Source organism: Saccostrea echinata, unplaced genomic scaffold (genome assembly GCF_033153115.1).
Source record: "Saccostrea echinata isolate AGI-Se365-2 ecotype Australia unplaced genomic scaffold, CSIRO_AGI_Sech_v1 ptg000006l, whole genome shotgun sequence".
Lineage (NCBI taxonomy): Eukaryota > Metazoa > Mollusca > Bivalvia > Ostreida > Ostreidae > Saccostrea > Saccostrea echinata.
In genome coordinates this window covers 1,135,549-1,146,902 of record NW_026889755.1, presented here as the reverse complement: position 1 = coordinate 1,146,902, position 11,354 = coordinate 1,135,549, and the positions used below count along the sequence as shown (strand labels likewise).

The following is an 11,354-nucleotide window of genomic DNA, read 5'->3' as shown; positions in this document are numbered from 1 at the left end:
CCAGGAATTGTCAAAAAAAATTAGAAGAAATAAATCCAGAATTTCTACAATATTTTCAAAATTACTACTTGAGTAGAAAAGAAATTTGGGCAAAGTGTTATAGGAAAGGGGAATTTGGCCATGTACATACAAATATGTTTGTTGAAAGTTTCCACAATCAACTAAAAACAGTATTTTTTTAAGGTAAACGCAATAGACGGATTGATGTTTTGTTTGATACCCTCTTACAAATTGAAAAAAATCTATTCATGACACGTTTACGTCGTATGAGATTTAATTTGCCCTCAGGAGAAAATATAGATAATGCTGATCGTCATCAAAAAAGTTTAGATATTGATGACTCATGTATTTTACAAATTAATGACAATTTTTTACAGTAACATCATCAGATTCTACATATGACATCAGGAAACTAGTTGGCACATGCAATGAGTTGTATTGTTTCAACAAGTGCAAAAAATTTCCTTGTGTTAACCTGTGTAAACATCTTTTTTCATGTTCTTGCCCAGATTACAAAAATGGTCATGCCTGTAAACATTTGCACAAAATACATGCAGTTGTCAATTTGAATATACATACAAATAAACCATCTAATACAGATGTAGATTTTACACCAGAACAACATTTAACAGATAATGATACGGGTACCTCAATATGTGTGCAGGATTATTCTGATCAAAAGATTCAACAGATTGAAAAAAAATTAAACATAATTGCTGAACAGATTAGGAACAATCCTTCAGTTAAAAAACACAGACTAGATAATATTTTATGTGCTTAAGACCATATCATTTCGGCAAATGAGGGTAGCAATAAAATTCACAATTCTATAAAGGATTTCAAAAAGACAGAGAAGATTTCTGCTAATGCAAAAAATTTATTACAGCCTCGATTTAGACTAACTTCTAAAAAGCCTGGTAGGATTCCAAACCCCCATTTTAAGAAACCAACTGTTGAGGAAATGAGGAATCTTCTCCCTAATGACTCAGGGTAAGTCCTCTCTTACAGGAATAAGTTTTTAGGCAAAGCATGTATTTCAGACCTATTTAAAATCTTGAATGCCAAGATGATGTTATGCAAATTGAACAAGATGTTAACCAAAAATATGTTAGTGTGTATGGAGGTTAGGGCTTCAATGCCACAGAACATGATGCTGTGACATTGGAAATTACTGTTTTTTAATCATTTTTTAAAATCACCATTTATAAATGTATATGAAAAATAACAGTTTTATTCAATACTTTATCAACAATTACAGATCATCTCAAGTCTCCCCAGTGCCTGTTTCCTTGCCTGGACCATCTGTGGCACCATAGCCTCCCCTAAGATTAGTTCCCCAAACAACAAACACACTTCCTACACAGCCACCACAGCAAAGTGTATTCAGGTATATTTAACATGTCTTGTGCACATAACCTTCTCTTCTGAACTGTAATTTGTAAGGTTTTTATGAGCTTGTTTTAAAAAGCAAGTACAATATGATCACATTTTATACTGAAATGTAGTGTTGGAACTGGATTGGGTCAGCCAACATGGATGAGAGTACCACCCTCTATGCTTGGGAGGAGGATTGTTACCACCATGAATGGCAAGAAGCAGGTCATTGTATTCACAAATGGAGGAGAAGGAAATGGTATCAATTACAAATATCTGCTATCTCATTTGGCTGCTCTTTTTGCTATTGTTTTGAATGATTACCTGTAACAAGAAATTTAACTTTTTTTCAGATGCAGCTGAGAAAGATGGGGAGTAAAATGGGGTTTAGAAATTCCTTCAGAGTTACATTTTAGGGGTATATAAGGAATGTGAGTCACCATGTCCTTCTGTCTATCCATCCAACTTACATTTCTGACTGGTACTGAGTAACATTTTAGAAAAGAACTTATGGAGGTTCAGACTTGGCACAAAGATTGCTCTTGACATGACGGTGTCATGTCCCTGAAATGAGATCATATACCATTGTAAAGGTCACATCACCTTCAATATAATGTTTTTGGACCTGGTAAATAAATTTTACCACACTTGAGCTGAAAACTCAAGTGAGCTTTTCTGATCACTTGTTGCCTAGCGTCTTTCCATCTGACTGTAAACTTTTCACTTTTTCAATTTCTTCTTGAGAACCACCTGGCCAATTTTTAATTCAAGTTAGCATAGACTCTCATTTACAAAGGGGATTTTAATTTGTTAATTAGGCTTTGGTTACTCAGGTGAGCATTGTGGCCCATTGCCTGTCTTGTTTCAAGGATACATTACAACTCATACTTAGCACAAAGGTTGCTCCTGAAAAGAGTTGATTAAGGCCAGGATCACATAATCTGGTACATAGTTTTGATGATGGAACAAAATCACCAAAACAATGGGGGTATTAGTCCATTTATGACATCTGTAGTTAGGTTTAGGTTCTTTAAATGATTGATCTGCTTCTTTCTCTTGGTCTCTGGGTGATATTCACTGATAATTTGTGAGGATAAGGGTTTTTAGAGGATGAAATCATAGGGCAGTGGATAGGATCAGAGTCTTGAGAGAATGTTTGTAGGACAGAAAGTCAGCCCAGTAGCAGGTTGGCAAGGGTTGAAGGACAAATTTCCATCTGAAGTCTGAGGCCCCTGTTCTGCATCATTCTCTTGGTCTCTGGGTGATATTCACTGATAATTTGTGAGGATAAGGGTTTTTAGAGGATGAAATCATAGGGCAGTGGATAGGATCAGAGTCTTGAGAGAATGTTTGTAGGACAGAAAGTCAGCCCAGTAGCAGGTTGGCAAGGGTTGAAGGACAAATTTCCATCTGAAGTCTGAGGCCCCTGTTCTGCATCATTCTCTTGGTCTCTGGGTGATATTCACTGATAATTTGTTAGATGTTTAAAGGCTAATTCATTAGCTTATGCATTTCAATTTTGAAAATTGCTTTTTCTTTTTTATTTATTGTTATTTTTTCTATTGACATTACTTACTGTTCCCATTGTTTATTTTATTTATTTATCCTGAACCAAAAACTTGTGTTAGCTTTCTGATTGTAAATTAATGTTTAGATCTTTTTGCTGACTTTGTATATCATATATTGCCTAAAATGTTGTACAGTGAAAACCCTGCATTCAGTGTCTGTCACTCGTGGTAGGTTGAGTTTTCATACATAAAAAATATCATTGTATATAGAGATTTTGACTTATAATGATCTGCATCAATAGACCACTTTTCATTCTTGATCGATAAAAAGTTTCTTAAAATCAACATCTCAAATGTTAAGTAATCAAGGTAATTTTGTAAGGAATACATTTATTCTTCAATCTAACCAACCCACCCTCCCCGAAAAAAAAAGCAAAACATCTCAAAAGTCAACCAAAGTTTGGTGCTAAAGCAAGATATTTATCTACCCTTTAAAGATGGCTTACCAAAAGTTTCTTTCTCAAGCTACATACCATATATGGTTAAAAAAGAAAACTTGTACTAGCTATTATGAATATTGTACTTTAATTTTTTATCTCAAGAATTTAATCTGCCAGTCTTCAGATCTTACTGCTTAATTTTTCCATATAGACCCTCTTAGAAAATTCATATACCTAATACATACCCATGTTAATTCAAGCCAAATGTTGAGCAAAATATTTCTCAATGATACTGTATGTGTATATTTTAAAAAGCAATACTTGATACGAAACTGCTTGACTGCAGGTACCTGTAAGTAAAGTTAATGTATTGAAATGATACATTGAATCAGTTACTATATGTACTTGAACATGTTGAACATTGATAGGTTTGATGATAAAGAAAATTCTAACACAGGATCCATATGATAGGTAAGATTAAAAGATTTTATTAAATTACATTTTTATTGAAATAAATTTGAAGGCTGGCACCATGTTTTTTAACAGGATAACATCTTTAGGTGAAATTGATATACAAGTCATTCTTTACTTGATTATTTTTTGCATGCTTTTCTTCTGAAACCTTTGATAGGCCCTTTTTCAGAACAGTTCTTTTTTTTTTTTTTTTCAAAGGTTTCAGTTTTTTTTTTACAATGTTGACAATACTTATTTAATAGTTTATCTTTAATTAATACATTTATTTTGAAAACGATTTTTACATGAATCCACTATTTAATTAGTATATTAAATACCCGTGGATGTTTAAATGTGTCTTAAATTAAGTGTGAAATCATAGTGAAAATTTACATTTCCTTCAAGAAAATGTTTGTTTTAAAAATTTTCATGAAAGCATATTTGCATTTAAATAAAAATATCACATGTATGTACCATCTACTGTAAATTTAACTAAAGATTACATGTTAATTTTCTTTGATAATCTTCCAAAATGTAGACAATTCTTAGCACACTGTTTCTATTATTATTATTTAAAAGGGCCGAAACCTTCTTGGTGCTTCAAATTTGTAGATTTAAAAAAAATACTATAATTTTCTGAGAAAAGTTTCATATGTTTTGAACCATTTATGCACCAGGAAGGTCTCAGGTTATAAATATGTGTTCTCTTACCTGACTGATGAGGCCCAAAGAGAACATTTAAATATCAGTATTACACAATCTTTTTTTTTTATTTATTTAAACCATGTTATAAAAAGTCAAAGAGGTGCTGATTGTTAATTTGATAATATACTGATGCATTTGGATTTTATATAATTATATAGGTGAACCTATTACAAAGACTTCTCTACTACAATGCTCACAGTGTCACTCAGACTGAAAGGTGACAGTTATATGAAATTATATCAAATTATAACAAATATGAGTGTGTGTGAAGCAGTTCTGAAATTATGAAGCTGGATTGGTCTTCCCACCTCAGTCAGAACTTTATCACTTGCAGTAATTTAAATTTTGACTATTTATTAATAATAGGACTATTGTACATTGTACTGATAAAATAATGAATTTTATTCTGACAATTCCTTCAAATTATTAGGAAAGGGTAAAGGGAAAAAGTTTGGGGGAAAAATAGATCTGACAATCATATTAACAATATTAAACAGTCAATATATGTAAAATATATGTAAAATTATCATGACTGTGTTGAAAACCCTTAAGTTACTACATTTTGTTCAACCTTTTGGATATATTTATATACACAGACTTGTGTGTATATTCCTCTCCATCTACCGGGTATATTTTAGAACCTGTAAAAATTCCCTTCCAATGTATATACATGTATATATAATCATATATATTTGTGCTCTTGTGGGTCATGCATAAAAGAGAAATCTTACCCACTTAATTAATATGCATATACATTTATCATTATTTTGTTGACAGCCTTAGTCCCAATATATATGGGTTCTGAGATAAAATAAAACTTGCCTCTTTTCTTTCCTTCATTGTATATATTGTGAGTACGTGTCTTTATGTGTGTGTTGGGAGGGGGGGGGGGCACCGGCACTGGTTTCGTTTACAGGGCACCCCCAATACGTAGGAATGCCCTGTACACGAAAGGTACAGGCCGGGGGGAGGGGGTTATACTATATACCATAGACTACAACAAGTTTTCTTTTTGTAAACATAGGGATATTTTTTAATTATTTGGGGGTTCTGGAGATATTAATAGGTTAACTGCAAGGTAAAGCCGGCCGGGGGGGGGGGGGGGGGGTGTCTGTTTAGCTCTCTCGGTCTTGGTATTTTTGAGCAATTATGCATTGTGTTCGCATTCCAAAAATATTATAAATATTTGATATATTGAGTAGTACAAAAATATTCTAAGATAAAACTTACTGGAAACAGACAGCAGTTTTGATTTATTCACGAGAATAATATACGTTCGACAGAAGCAGCCAAGGTTACTTTCGCTTTGTGTGTGACGTCACAATTATGGTCACATGTGTGCAGGGAGCTGCCTTTAGACTCGTTCGTTATAATCTTATTAAAATATTACGTCATAATTAATTACGCTAAACTTTAGAGAAACTTGTACCTCGCTATAAAGTGCTTGCGGGGAAAAGGTAACGTCATATTTCTATGACGTGAACATTAAGTGTATGTTGCGTCACAGTTCAATAAGTTGTAAAGAGTTAATTAAATGAAAATATTTCAAGACTGAGACAGATAATATATGCATGTATTTTATAATACATGTCTTCAAAAACACGTTCTGAACTTTAATTAATTTATTGATCTTAATTTTTTTTTTACCCCAAGGTAAACATAGATCTTTATTTCTTTTTCTCTTTTCTTTTACTGTTAAAGTGTGCTTGTAATTACAAGTAATGATACCTGTAAAGACTCCAGCATTGATGTTAAATCAAAACTTGATAAATTCTATCATTCTTTAAAGTCATTTATTTGAAAATTTAGAGTCCAAAAAAAACAAACAAAAAACAACAACACAATTTAGGACACTAAATTACATGCACAAAGTCGTGTATTGAAAGCCGAATATACATGTATATGATACACATTCACATTCTCATATTGGTGTCTCGGGCTTATACATGATGTGATATGGAAAAGGGTATGTATTATTCTCTCTCCCTCTCTCCTTTCTCTCCCTCTCTCTACATGTATATATCGCGTTTGTATAATCCTGGGTAACAATTATTGGGGAAAACCTGGAAATTTAATTCCTACGAAATACAATAATTCCCATAGGTGCTTTGAACAAATTATACCAATACAGGATTTCAGGGACGTCCATGAGTTTTATTTTTTTTTAATGATTACTATTCTCTGTATATTAAATGCTTATTTTATATCGAACAACGTAAAATTATATATAATTCTAAATGATTTCAATAAAAAAAAATTGAATAAAAAAAAAATTACATTTATTACAGGTTTCTCCCCTCCATCCAGTGTTGCATCCCAGGCAGCTTCCATTTGTAATATAACAATGGTGATCTTGACAATTCCTTGAGCAGGGTAGATTACACTCTGAACCGTACATATAGGAGTTATTACAACCTAGAAACAAAAATTATGAAATAATTGAATAATTTTAAGCTCTTTAATTTGCTGAGATCCAACATTGTAGATAAAATATTACGTTATGTTTACCTGCACGTGACCTTCCAGATGAACGTAAGGGTTTATTTTTTTCTGCATTGAACTACAAATAGATCGGGGAATCCGAAATTGATACAAATATCTATACATGTAGTTCTGAAAAATTATTTCACTTGCATCTGATTTCCACTCAGGTGAACATAGCTATTCAGATACATAGAATGGGGGGATGCATGTGGGACTGCTTCTCCTCACACTTTTTTCATGAACCGTAAGTATTACTTTTAATTTAGTATAAAAATGTTCTTTGTAAGGTTGGTTGCCCCCCCCCCCCCCCCCGGTAATGCACCACTTGACCCTTACACGCAAAAATTTAGAGTTTGTAGAATTTACCTCGTTTTGGGATGACTAGTATTTTTTCCTTTTAGGTTAGTTGTCAATATATTTCTTTATAACTCCCCTTTCAAAATCGATCCTTTGTGTCCGACATTAAATTTAATTGTTTATTCTATATCGCAACTAAATTTGATTTTAACTTCGCTTCTCTCATTGTGTTTGGCTAGGACTTCAAAGTAAGATGGCATATAATGTTTAAAGAGTTTGTATCATTTAATCATATAATAACATAATCAGGCGAGGTGAATATTGTACTTCCAAGGTGGCTAAATCATCGTATTGACCTCAAAACAGCAATAATTGTATAAGGTTTTTCCTACTTTAAGGTATAAAGATATTGGGAAAAACACTATGAATTATTTAATTTTCTATGCAAAAGAATGCGTGTTCCGATATTATTACCTTGAACGTTTACTTCACATAATTCAGTTAACATAAACGTATATCCAGCTGGATAAGTGTTTTCAAACCAGCGATCGTTGTAAAATGTGATATATCGACCATATCCTACACAATGGGTGGTGAAGTCCAGAGGAGGCAACTCAGGTCCGTCTTTATAGCAAAGTAATCCATTATTAAAATCTGTTGTGTTTGATAAATACAATGAGAAACCCGCCATTCGTCCTCTTTGTCTAAACACTGAAAGAATATTGGTGCATGACTTATTTGATATTTTATAAAAATTAAATCATTGATGTTTTTTGTCTCTTCATTCTTGCTGATAAGCTGCATTGCTAAATGTTTACCTCAGTTTATTTTGTTTTTTAAAATAGGATTTTTTTTTTACATTACATGATCTCTAATCTTACTTCTAAACATGAGTAATTGTTAAATCGAGCTTTTTACATTGGAGAAACATCGTAAAGGGAAAATTATTAATCATTACAGATTTGTTAAGCAGGAGCTCGTTTGTTCCTGCAGAGCGAAGCCCAGTCTAATCTGTAAGATTTTTTTAAAATATTTTTTTTCAAAAATGATTACCTAAAATAGCTCGATAGACCAAGATATTGGTAGTAGTGGATTGAATAAAAAAATATGTGATTAGAAAATATGCTTGTCATTGTGATGTATTAAATTCTTAGTTCACAATTATGCAGAGTGCATGCGTTATAATATTCTAAAGAAACAGAATGATCAAAATTTAGAAGAGGAAAGCTAATTGTACATATCTTTACTGATATCGGTATTGCCAGCCAGTGACTTGAAGGATTTTTGTAAATGGCCTTTTAAAAAAAAGATCATCATTTCCTTATAATTATCTTTTGGAAATTTCCCAGTATTTCTTTTGTTTGAACGCCTTTTGAAGGAATATTCTCTGATTCTAAAAATACTCAATTTCCAAAGAGTACTTCTGTATTTAGTTATTTCAAGGACGGCTAAATTTAACAATTTATATTACAGATACGTGCGAGATTTTCAGTAACATATTCGACGATAGTCAAATACATAGAACTATCGGATTGGTTAATATTACACTCCTTAAATAGATGGCGTAATGCATGTACATGTATTTATCATATGTTCTGCTCATATTCAGGTGACACTGAATGTTTTTTTTCTGTAATTTAAAGGTTTGACTGAAAAGTAAGCTTTTATATTTGTATTGAAAAATAAAGAAGTGTTTATAAACGAAATAAAAACAATTTTTGATACAGTTAGAAATTAACTTGTAGAGCTTTCAAATGTAGCCTTTATGATACATGATGTAAAGGGAAGGTCTCAGCACTCACTGAAAGTTTTTCCGACGTCCACACCTATGCAGGATTTTCCAAACATCGGATATGTAAATGTGCTTTCATACAAAACACAGAGCAATGCAATACATATTCAAATTGTTGATCAGAAAGACATTTAAGAAAAATAACCTTTCTACCCCTACAGTCTACTCCGCTTTTCTGACAAAATTCTGAAAATATTAATTTTATTACATGTATTTGTTGGTTGAGCATTAGATACGTAATCGGAAGGTCGTGGGTTCAAACCCCGGCCGCGACTGGCCATAGTTGATAGAAAAAAAATATGTAGCACCTGTTACTTTGCCAAGCGCTTGGCATTTTGGGGTGAAATGTTCGGGTCCTTCGGATGAGACCTTAATCTTAAAAATCGAGGTCCTATGTCACGGCATGCGTTGGCACGACAAAGAGCCCTCACTGCTCAATGGCCCTGAGTGCTAAGTATAGGTCTAAATTTGAAGCCCTTCATCGGTATTCAGTGTCATCTCTTTATGAGTAAAAAAATTTCAAATGGGACATAAAACAACATACAATCAATCAATCCAGTTGCATCTATCCATCCATCCATACGTGCAAATGCTAATGACTGCAAAAGTACAATCCTTTAAAAGTTTTACCAACCATAATCACCAATTTCCTTGTAATCTTTGAACAAGATCCGTATTGTGTACACACTGTATACATTTCCTAGGTCCACTTGCCAACAATCAGATGAGTTTTGAACTGCATTCCCCCTCATACATGTACTGTTGTCTCCATCTACAGCATGATTTGCCTCAAAGAGATGACAGTTATCAGGGATGCAGGAGAAAATGGAGGTTTGCTTTGCTTTTTGACCAGTTGCCAATTCATCTGAAAAGTGAGGGTCAACTTCTTTTTAATGCTTGTTTAAACAATGCATGTATGATATTAACAGTATATTTGAATATACGTGTACAATGTTCATGGTTTGTTCCCGTTTTGCACACATTTGAATTTCAGGTACTGAAAAAAAAATATGTGCAAAATGGGAATTTGTCCAGGTAAGATAATTACTTAATTGTTATTGTCTATATCATAGTTGTGAATTTGGAGAAAGAGAATCTACGGAAAGAATAGGAAGAAAAAATGTTAATTTTGCATTTGATATTTTGACTTTATTCTTGAAAAAATCATTTTAAAACATTAAAAAACTAGTGCTAATTGTAACGGGAACCGTTACAGATGTTCCCCAAACGGCTCCTCAATCCCTTATGATGCCCCATTCCCCATAAGCTTCAATAAATTGGACAATACTTTTGTAAGATAGATGGACACTTTATTTTTAAGGGTATTTCATTAGAAAACTACTCCGATATAGCCATATGGGTATTAGCCAATCAAATTTCAGCGCATGTGCTTGCACATGTTTTCTACATTTTTCACATTAATTTTCTTATATTGTCTAACAATACATACATTTGTGTTAAATATTAAAGAATTTCATTGAAATTAAGTATTAGCCAATCAGAATTCAGCATATGCGCATGCATGGTCTTGCATTCAATTTTGATAGTATCATAATGTAGGAGCCCTATGTGCCTATCCATGTCGTAAATTTCATCCTGTTTTGTTGAAAACCAAGGGAGTTATAGACATTTAAAGTTTCAACCAATCAGATTGCAGCACACCTGCATGCGTGTGTTTTCAAGAAATTTCCTATATAACATGTTGTAGCACCTTATAATATGCACTTATATTCTAAATTTCAAAGTACTTTGTCAAAAAACAAGGAAATTATTAAGATTTTTGTATCAGCCAATCAGAGAAGAGCGTACGTGCATGCGCGTGACTTCACGCTAATTTGACCATGTCATCTTGTCTAGACTACTAATGTATCTTTATATTTTGAGTTTCAAAGCAATTCATCAAGAAATATAAAAGATATGGCTTCATCAAGTATATCAGTCATTTCACTCATTGCACGCGCGCGCAAAATGACCTTCGTTCCGAACACCTACGAGGGGTTATCAAAAAGTTCGTGGACTAGCGTCATAAAATTAAAACCGCTTTAGGTACATCAATGAATTTTTACACATTTAGTTAGCATCATCTTTTCTATCTATAGAATAAACCATAAATCATAATTTTTATTTTTAATTAAATTGTTAGTGTTTTTGTAAGCAAAGGTATGTCCAGGCGGCGCAACCTCTAATATGACGTTTTTTTCTACCTGAGTGTAACTGAGAAAAACTCGTTAGATATGAGTATTTGTCATCAAAAAATCTCGTTAATATTCAGGCATGTGGTACGACACATTTGTTCAGTAA

General features: G+C 32.8%; 1 pseudogene; it reads left to right on the top strand.

Moving 5' to 3' along the window:
• Positions 1–248: 248 nt before the first annotated feature.
• On the top strand, positions 249–1,608 carry LOC133180215 (uncharacterized; annotated as a pseudogene).
• Positions 1,609–11,354: the final 9,746 nt, after the last annotated feature.